Raw genomic sequence first — 9,502 nt, 5'->3', positions numbered from 1 at the left:
AGGGCAAGGGCAAAGACAAAGGTCGTCGTCAGTGAACTTACTTAATGGCTCATAACTTAGTACAACATGCCAATTTTTGATAGTCTTATGACATATAGAACTACACATGTTATTTAATGTTGCATGTCACTGTATGAATTTTAGAATCTGCTAATGAGGTACTGTGGACACAGACATTTGAGGGATGACCGATTAGTGTCGGCGGATGTCTCCGATTGACTGCGGGAAGTTTAGGAGGGCGATTTGCTAGTCGGGCTGCAGATGCTCTAATGCTGTAACTAGGAATCAAGTCAAGACAGGAGGATCAGATTTCCGGTCTGCAATCCATATTATCTTCCTAAATCTCGTATTATCTTCCTAATCACGCAGTTCATTTTTCAGAAGATCCAATATTACAACCAATGCATCGGTGCTTTCATTATAGATTCCTATGCGCGCTGGTAGTGTCGGGCGCCCACTGGTCGGAGACGAGGAGGAGGTGGTCGCCGTCCCTGACGAGTCTCATGTCGTCGATCTCGGCGCCGTCGCTCGTTATTACCCTCGTCGTCGCGAACCCGAATCTGTTACCCCCGAGCTCGAGCAGCTGCAGCATCGTCTCCGGCACGAACACGAGCAGCCTCCTCTCGCCCCGAGATGGTCACCCTGATGTGCGAGCTGATCGGATTCCTCTCATGTCGGTGGTGGAAGCTCGTACCGCCGCCGCCGTCATGACGGTTTCCGTGGAACAACGAGGAGATTACGCCGAAGAGGGAGTTCCGGAAGCTGGCCATCTGCGGCGGCGTGCTGCGCGCCGACGAGGAGTTTGACTAGCAGTCGACCCGGTTCGGCGACGACCCAACGCTACCATTGGGCGGCAAGACTCTCACCGATGGCGCGCTCCTGAACCTCGTGACCTGCGAAGCCGTTGACGCGATGACAACGCCCTCCTCCGTCGATGAGGGCTTTGGCGCTCCCTGCTGGTCCTGGTGGCGGTGCGACGTGAACAATTGCTGAATGTCGGCGTGGGCGTGCCGGTCGGCCAAGGCCATCGGCGTCAGCCCACGGGCGTCCCCCTGTCAGGATCAGCGCCGTGCTCCAGCAGGACCCTGACCATCCTGGCGTTTCCGTCTAGGACGGCACGGTGCAGCGGGGTGGTGCCGTCGGTGGAGCATGCGGCGGCCACGTCCCCGCCGCACCGGGCGATCTCCCCCAGGAGCACAACGTCGTCCTCCTCGACGGTGACGCGGGCGTACACGGCCCCGTCCCCTGCCGACAGGTCCACACCGGCTTCTCCACCAACAGCTGCACCACGGGCTGGTGCCTCCTACACAAGGCCTCCCACAGCGACACCTTTCCTCCTGGATCTGTACGTCAACCAATATCCTAATTTGATACTAATTCTACTTAGAACTCAAAATATTCAGCAAATGCCATGAAATTTGCATAATATTTGCCGAGATTTCCAAAACTTTTAGATTTTACGACCCATATATACCTCTAGCATTCGCATCAGCACCATTCTCCAACATGCGCCTAACGCACTGCTCACTCCTGATACGTCTCCATCGTATCTATAATTTTTGATTGTTCCATGCCATTATTATACAACTTTCATATACTTTTGGCAACTTTTTATATTATTTTTGGGACTAACATATTGATCCAGTGCCCAGTGTCAGTTCCTGTTTGTTGCATGTTTTATGTTTCGTAGAAACCCCATATCAAACGTAATCCAAACGGGATAAAAATGACGGAGAATATTTTTGGAATATTTGGAGAATATGGGAAGAAGAATCAACGCAAGACAGTGCCCGAGGTGGCCACGAGGCAGGGGGCGCGCCTGCCCCCCTCGTGGGCCACCCGTAAGGCGGTTGCTGCTCTTCTTTGGCCGCAAGAAAGCTAATTTTCGGAGAAAAATCTGGGCGAAGGTTTCAGTCCAATTAGAGTTACGGATCTCCATATATATACGAAACGGTGAAAGGGCAGAACTTTGTTTCGATGACTTTGTTTCGATGACTAATAGATTTTTGCATGCACGTAGTACTTTGTTTCGATGACTAATAGATTTTTGCAATAAGTATGTGAGTTCTTTATGACTATTGTTGAGTCCATGGATTATACGCACTCTCACCCTTCCATCATTGCTAGCCTCTTCGGTACCGTGCATTGCCCTTTCTCACCTCGAGAGTTGGTGCAAACTTCACCGGTGCATCCAAACCCTATGATACGATACGCTCTATCACACATAAACCTCCTTATATCTTCCTCAAAACAGCCACCATACCTACCTATCATGGCATTTCCATAGCCATTCAGAGATATATTGCCATGCAACTTCCATCATCATCATCATCATATACATGACTTGAGCATTTATTGTCATATTGCTTTGCATGATCGTAAGATAGCTAGCATGATGTTTTCATGGCTTGTCCATTTTTTGATGTCATTGCTATGCTAGATCATTGCACATCCTGGTACACCGCCGGAGGCATTCATATAGAGTCATACCTTTGTTCTAGTATCGAGTTGTAATATTGAGCTGTAAGTAAATAAAAGCGTGATGATCATCATTATTAGAGCATTGCCCCAGTGAGGAAAGGATGATGGAGACTATGATTCCCCCACAAGTCGGGATGAGACTCCGGACTTTAAAAATAAATAAAAGAGGCCAAAGAAGCCCAAATAAAAAAAGGCCAAAGAAGCCCACCAAAAGAAAAGAAAAAGTGAAAATAAAAAAATGAGAGAAAAAGAGAGAAGGGGCAATGTTACTATCCTTTTACCACACTTGTGCTTCAGAGTAGCACCATGTTCTTCATATAGAGAGTCTCTTGAGTTATCACTTTCATATATTAGTGGGAATTTTCATTATAGAACTTGGCTTGTATATTCCAATGATAAGCTTCCTCAAATGCCCGAGGTCTTCATGAGCAAGCAAGTTGGATGCACACCCACTTAGTTTCCAGTTTGAGCTTTCATACACTTATAGCTCTAGTGCATCCGTTGCATGGCAATCCCTACTCCTCACATTGACATCAATTGATGGGCATCTCCATAGCCCGTTGATTAGCCACGTCAATGTGAGACTTTCTCTTTTTTGTCTTCTCCACACAACCTCCATCATCATATGCTATTCCACCTATAGTGCTATGTCCATGGCTTGCGCTCATGTATTGCGTGAGGGTTGAAAAGGCTGAAGCGCGTTAAAAAGTATGAACCAATTGCTCTGCTTGTCATCGGGGTTGTGCATGATTTGAATGCTTTGTGTGGTGAAGATGGAGCATAGCCAGACTATATGATTTTGTAGGGATGAGCTTTCTTTGGCTATGTTATTTCGATAAGACATAATTGCTTGGTTGGTATGCTTGGAGTATTATTGTCTTAATGTCAAATGATAGACAATTGCTTTGAATCACTCGTGTCTTAATATTCATGCCATGATTAGATTACATGATCAAGATTATGCTAGGTAGCATTCCACGTCAAAAATTATCTTTTTTATCATTTACCTACGCGAGGACGAGCAGGAATTAAGCTTGGGGATGCTGATACGTCTCCGTCGTATCTATAATTTTTTATTGTTCCATGCCAATATTATACAACTTTCATATACTTTTGGCAATTTTTTATATTATTTTTGGGACTAACATATTGATCCAGTGCCCAGTGTCAGTTCCTGTTTGTTGCATGTTTTATGTTTCACAGAAACCCCAAATCAAACAGAATCCAAACGGGATAAAAACGGACGGAGAATATTTTTGGAATATTTGGATAATATGGGAAGAAGAATCAACGCGAGACGGTGTCCGAGGTGGCCACGAGGCAGGGGGCGCGCCTGCCCCCCTCGTGGGCCACCCGTAACGCAGTTGCTGCTCTTCTTTGGCCGCAAGAAAGCTAATTTTCGGAGAATCTGGGCGAAGGTTTCAATCCAATCGGAGTTACGGATCTCCATGTATAGAAACGGTGAAAGGGCAGAATACCAGAACGCAGAAACAGAGAGAGACAGAGAGACATATCCAATCTCGGAGGGGCTTTCGCCCCTCCCATGCCATGGAGGCCAAGGACCAGAGGGGAAACCCTTCTCCCATCTAGGGAAGAGGTCAAGGAAGAAGAAGAAGAAGAAGAAGAAGAAGAAGAAGGGGGCCCCGGAACGCTGCCGTGGACACCATCATCATCACCGCGATCTTCACCAACACCTCCGCCATCTTCACCAACATCTCCATCACCTTCCCCCCTCTATCTATAGCGGTCCACTCTCCCGCAACCCGCTGTACCCTCTACTTGAACATGGTGCTTTATGCTTCATATTATTATCCAATGATGTGTTGCCATCCTATGATTCTGAGTAGATTTTCGTTGTCCTATCGGTGGTTGATGAATTGCTATGATTGATTTAATTTGCTTGTGGTTATGTTGCTGTCCTTTGGTGCCCATCATATGAGTGCGCGCGTGGATCACACCATAGGGTTAGTTGTATGTTGATAGGACTATGTATTGGAGGGCAAGAGTGACAGAAGCTTCTACCTAGCATAGAAATTGCTGCATACGGGATTGAAGGGGGACCAATATATCTTAATGCTATGGTTGGGTTTTTACCTTAATGAACGTTAGTAGTTGCGGATGCTTGCTAATAGTTCCAATCATAAGTGCATAGAATTCCAAGTCAGGGATGACATGCTAGCAGTGGCCTCTCCCACATAAAACTTGCTATCGATCTAGTAAAGTAGTCAATTTCGCAACTCCTACCACCACTTTTCCACACTCGCTATATTTACTTTAGTTGTGTCTTCATCTAGACAGCCCCTAGTTTTCATTTATGTTCTCTTTATTATCTTGCAAACCTATCCAACAACATCTACAAAGAACTTCTAGTTTCATACTTGTTATAGGTAAAGCGAACGTTAAGCGTGCGTAGAGTTGTATCGGTGGTCGATAGAACTTGAGGGAATATTGTTCTACCTTTATCTCCTCGTTGGGTTTGACACTCTTACTTATCGAAATAGGCTACAATTGATCCCGTATACTTGTGGGTTATCAACTCCCACTGGAAGCCGCTATATGCTGTTAACAAACCAAAAATCAAATCATGGAATGTTAATTTCTGGTTGAGAAACAAAATTAACTTGTGGCATTCAGATCCATGAACAAACTAACCAAAATGAGCATTCTTAAAACAAAACAAAAACAGTGGCTCGTGATTACCAGTGATGTACGGCTGTAGTTATTGGTTTCATTGGGGTCCAGGCCACGCTTCAGCAGCTGGTGCATCAGCCGCCTCCGCCGCCGCCATTTCTGCCGCGATACGGGCCTCGGCATGAAGGAAATATGCCCCAGAGGCAATAATAAAGTTATTATTTATTTCCTTATTTCATGATAAATGTTTATTATTCATGCTAGAATTGTATTAACCGAAAACTTAGTACATGTGTGAATACATAGACAAAACATAAGTGTCCCTAGTATGCCTCTACTTGACTAGCTCGTTTATCAAAGATGGTTATGTTTCCTAACCATAGACATGTGTTGTCATTTGATGAACAGGATCACATCATTAGGAGAATGATGTGATGGACAAGAACCATCCGTTAGCTTAGCATAAATGATTGTTTAGTTTTATTACTATTGCTTTCTTCATGACTTATACATGTTCCTCTGACTATGAGATTATGCAACTCCCGAATACCGAAGGAACACCTTGTGTGCTATCAAACGTCACAACGTAACTGGGTGATTATAAAGATGCTCTACAGGTGTCTCTGAAGGTGTTTGCTGGGTTGGCATAGATCAGCATTAGGATTTGTCACTCTGTGTATCGGAGAGGTATCTCTGGGCCCTCTCGGTAATGCACACCACTATAAGCCTTGCAAGCAATGTGACTAATGAGTTAGTTACGGCATGATGCATTACGTAACGAGTAAAGAGACTTGCCGGTAACAAGATTGAACTAGGTATGAGGATACCGACGATCGAATCTCGGGTAAGTAACATACCGATGACAAAGTGTAACGCCCGGATAATCAAGCTACAGTAATCCCACGCTAATGGTGCCACATCACCACAGTTACTGTTGCTAATCTGCCGTTAGGTCAAACCGTTTCAAAATTCAAATTCATATTAATGTCAACAATAAAAGTTTTTCAAAATTTACAACAAAAATGTTCGGGAGGTGCCATATTTTGCATAAGTAAATATGATGTAATAAACACATTTTTATAAAATGCCTAGATAATTTAAAATGATTTAAAACAGAAAAAAAAAGAGAAACCCCCCCCCCCCGGGGGCTTCGGCCCAGCTGACCACAGGCCCAACTGGGCCAAGCAACCAGGCCACCCGCCGGCCCACCCTGCCCCCTGCTTATCCACCCACTCCCCCCCCCCACTCACCACCGACACCCCCACTCCCCCGAAAATATCTCCCCCTCTCCCCCCCCAGATTGGATCGGGATCGAGGGAGGAGACCGCCGACGCCGCCGCCCGGATCGCCCGACGCCGCCTCGCCCTCGCCGGCCTGCCTCCTCCCCATCGGTCTGCCTCCCCCGTCGCCGGTCGTCTCCGTCCTCCTCCTCGCCCCCCGTTGCCCTGGACCCTACTCCCCGCCATGAGCCGCCGCCTTTTCTCTCCTCCTCTCCCTCGTCCCGCAGCTCCACGCCAGCACGCGCGCCCGCGCCGTCCCGTGCTCGTGCTTGCGTCGTGGCCGCGCCCTCTCTCCCCCGCGGCTCCCTCATCCCGTGCACGCACCGTCCGCACGCACACGGCACCCGCGCGCCGCGCCCCAGCTCCTGGCCGTGCCTGCGCCGTCGATGCGCGCGCGCTCGTGCGCCCAGCGTCCCGCTGCCACCCCGGGGGCCCCGGCCTCCTTCCCCGCACCGCGCCTGGGCAGCGCGCCCCACCGTTCCGCTCCTCGCGCCACCGTGTTGGCCTCGCCCGCTGACCCCGTGACCTCCTGCGCCCTGTCCGCCGCGGCCACCGCCCGGTTGGCCGCACCTGTCGCCGCCCGCCGGAGAGCGCCCGCCCCGTTGCTTCGGGTCCGCCCTGATGGGCGCCTCGCCCGCAACGGCGCCCGCTGCCCAGCGCCCGCTCAGGCGCACACCCGCGCCCGAGCGCCCGAACCCGATAGGCCCCTATGGGCCTATGACATATGGGCCCCGCCCACAGAACGTAAATAAAAAAGGAATTAAAAAATATATATATAAATAAAACAAATAATAAAAAATAAATTTAATTAATTAAGTAATTAACTAAATTAATTAAGTTAATTAATCATGTTTAAATTAATCTAATTAATTAGTTAATTTAATTAAACAGTAATTAATTAGCTAAACCCTAATTAAACTAAGCTGTGTATGACATGCGGGACCCACACGTAGTTGACCCAGTCAACTGCACAGTTGACTGCTGATGTCAGCATGATGTCATGCTGACGTCATCTTTTACTATTCTGGATAATGTTGACTTAAAATGATTAGATAAATCCTAAAATGATTAAATCTTTAGAAAATCATATAAAATAATCCGTATCTCGGATGAAAATACTTTCTACATGAAAGTTGCTCAGAACGATGAGACGAATCCGGATACGCAGCCCGTTCGTCCGCCTCACATCCCTAACATATCGAACTCGCAACTTTCCCCCTCTGTTTCATCTGTCCGAAAATGCGAAACATCGGGAATACTTTCCCGGATGTTCCCCCTTTCGCCGCTACCACCTACTGCCGCGTTAGGACACACCTAGCACCGCTCATTGTCATGTCACGCATCGTCATGCTTATGTTTGCATTGTATTTACTGTTTCTTCCCCCTCTTCGCTCCGGTAGACTACGAGACCGACGCTGCTGCTGCCCAGTTCGACTACGGAGTTGACGACCCCTCCTACTTGCCAGAGCAACCAGGCAAGCCCCCCCCCCTTGATCACCAGATATCGCCTATTCTTCTCTACACTGCTTGCATTAGAGTAGTGTAGCATGTTACTGCTTTCCGTTAATCCTATCCTGATGCATAGCCTGTCCTTGCTTCTACTGTTGTTACCTTTACCTGCAATCCTACATGCTTAGTATAGGATGCTAGTTTTCCATCAGTGGCCCTACATTCTTGTCCGTCTGTTGTGCTATACTATCGGGCCGTGATCAATGGGCCGGATTGGACTGGAACGCCACTAGGCTAGGTCTGCTTCCGGCCGCGTTCGGAACATGCAGGTGTGCAATGGGCGATGGGCCCAGACCCCTGCCCCATAGGATTTAGACCGGCGTGCTGACCTCTCTGTTGTGCCTAGGTGGGGCTGCGACGTGTTGATCTTACGAGGCTGGGCATGACCCAGAAAAGTGTGTCCAGCAAATGGGATCGAGCGTATTGGGTTATGTGGTGCACCCCTGCAGGGAAGTTTATCTATTCGAATAGCTGTGTCCCTCGTTAAAAGGACGACCCGGAGTTGTACCTTGACCTTATGACAACTAGAACCGGATACTTAATAAAACACACCCTTCCAAGTACCAGATACAACCCGGTGATCGCTCTCTAATAGGGCGACGAGGAGGGGATCGCCGGGTAGGATTATGCTATGCGATGTTACTTGGAGGACTTCAATCTACTCTCTTCTACATGCTGCATGATGGAGATGGCCAGAAGCGTAGTCTTCGACAGGACTAGCTATCCCCCTCTTATTCTGGCATTCTGCAGTTCAGTCCACTGATATGGCCCTTTACACATATACCCATGCATATGTAGTGTAGCTCCTTGCTTGCGAGTACTTTGGATGAGTACTCATGGTTGCTTCTCTCCCTCTTTTCCCCCTTTCCTTTCTACCTGGTTGTCGCAACCAGATGCTGGAGTCCAGGAGCCAGACGCCACCATCGACGATGACTCCTACGGCACTGGAGGAGCCTACTACTACGTGCAGCCCGCTGACGACGACCAGGAGTAGTTAGGAGGATCCCAGGCAGGAGGCCTGCGCCTCTTTCGATCTGTATCCCAGTTTGTGCTAGCCTTCTTAAGGCAAACTTGTTTAACTGATGTATGTACTCAGATATTGTTGCTTCCACTGACTCGTCTATGATCGAGCACTTGTATTCAAGCCCTCGAGGCTCCTGGCTTGTATTATGATGCTTGTATGACTTATTTGTGTTTTAGAGTTGTGTTGTGATATCTTCCCGTGAGTCCCTGATCTTGATCGTACACGTTTGCATGCATGATTAGTGTACGATTGAATCGGGGGCGTCACAAGTTGGTATCAGAGCCGACTGCCTGTAGGAATCCCCCTTTCCACACTCCTTTGCCGAAGTCGAGTCTAGACATTACAAAACTTTTACTAACATGGCTGTGTGTCTTATGGGCCCACGTCGCCATTGGGTGGTACTAGGATCTTTTACTCCTCGACCTTTACTCTGGGACTCTGAACTCTCTTCAACTCGGGTTAAACGAATTTACTAACTCTAACACTAGGATCCCGTGACCGCATTCACCCCAAAGTTGGATAAGCCATAGTTGTTTCTTAGAATAGTAATTTGAACAATTCACACACTGTCATTTGA

General features: G+C 47.9%; 1 pseudogene; it reads right to left on the bottom strand.

Annotated features, from left to right (window-relative positions):
• Positions 1-418: 418 nt before the first annotated feature.
• LOC123055828 (potassium channel AKT3-like) lies at positions 419-5,247 on the bottom strand (annotated as a pseudogene).
• Positions 5,248-9,502: the final 4,255 nt, after the last annotated feature.

The sequence above is a fragment of the Triticum aestivum genome, chromosome 2D (genome assembly GCF_018294505.1).
Source record: "Triticum aestivum cultivar Chinese Spring chromosome 2D, IWGSC CS RefSeq v2.1, whole genome shotgun sequence".
NCBI lineage: Eukaryota > Viridiplantae > Streptophyta > Magnoliopsida > Poales > Poaceae > Triticum > Triticum aestivum.
The sequence above is the reverse complement of the archived record's forward strand: the minus strand, read 5'-3'. Positions and strand labels throughout refer to the sequence as shown.